The 1,098-nt window shown below is 37.4% G+C and overlaps 1 pseudogene; it reads right to left on the bottom strand.

The window, feature by feature from the left end:
- Nucleotides 1–203: 203 nt before the first annotated feature.
- Nucleotides 204–752, bottom strand: LOC123856434 (actin-related protein 2/3 complex subunit 3-like; annotated as a pseudogene).
- Nucleotides 753–1,098: the final 346 nt, after the last annotated feature.

Raw genomic sequence — 1,098 nt, forward strand, 5'->3', positions numbered from 1 at the left:
AGCTTCAAACTACAGAATATTTAAAATCACACTTTGACAACCCATTCTTCCCTCCTCAACCCAAATTTTTGATCAAGAGTTCTTTTAAGTGAGACATGCTCTCTTCTGTATAAAACTGTATCAAAATACAGGGAAAGAACTGTGTGCATCTTGCTGTAAAATGCTGCCCATGGTTGTGGAAACAGTGTCTGCCCAGGCTCCTTTTACTGTCCAGGTCCTGAGGCCCTCTTGTTCATGAACTGTCTCTTCAAAAAGCAAGTCCAGCACTTGGTGGGTTTATCATTGAGGGTGAAAAACTTTCTCACAAAGTCAGTCCAGTCTCTTGTCTCAACTGCTGCTCATAACCTCATCTTCTTGTTTGCAGGTTTAGTATAAATTACATTAAGTGGAAAACCAGGCTCTCTAGGAATGGGAAAATTAGTGATTCCCTGTATATACACTTCTTTCTCACTTTGTCTTTTGGAATTGCACTTTTGGAGGTTTTTTGTTTTTGTTTTGATATATATTTTTTTTTTTAGGTACTCAGAAATGTAGAGAGTTATATATATCAAGGTTCTATCAGCTTCATTCTTAATCTCATAGTTTTTGAAGAAGATATTGGCCTTGAAGTAGTAGATGGCTTCATCTACAATATCTGTATCTTTTGTCTCCCTAGGGGCAGGTCCTTTGAACTGATCTGTGTTAGGCAACAGTGCCATGTTTCCAATGAGTTTGGTGTCAGGGTTCATGGGAGAAGAGTGGTAAGCCGGCATTTCGGAGCCAGCGGGGTTTCAGCCTAGTTGAGCAGGCTGAGGTTAGAGCATGGTCCAGAGGGAATAAGGGTAGTGGGATAGGCAGAAGTCTAAATCATATTTCTTTAAAAATAATTTTAGTGGTAATCCTATAGCATGTATTATATATTTTAATTAACTTAGCAACACTTTCACATGTATTGCTTCATATGTAGTACATAACAGTATTCTAAAATTTTCCTTCCCATCCCCTTTGGCAAAGCTGTCATTCATTCTCTTTATCCACATGCTGTAATCACCCAATACCTTGCTTCTATTATCACATGAAATATAAAGTTATCTTTTTGATAAATTAAGATAATTAATG

Source organism: Mirounga angustirostris, unplaced genomic scaffold (assembly GCF_029215605.1).
Source record: "Mirounga angustirostris isolate CCGP_5_RB_7025 unplaced genomic scaffold, mMirAng1.0.hap1 SCAF_13, whole genome shotgun sequence".
Lineage (NCBI taxonomy): Eukaryota > Metazoa > Chordata > Mammalia > Carnivora > Phocidae > Mirounga > Mirounga angustirostris.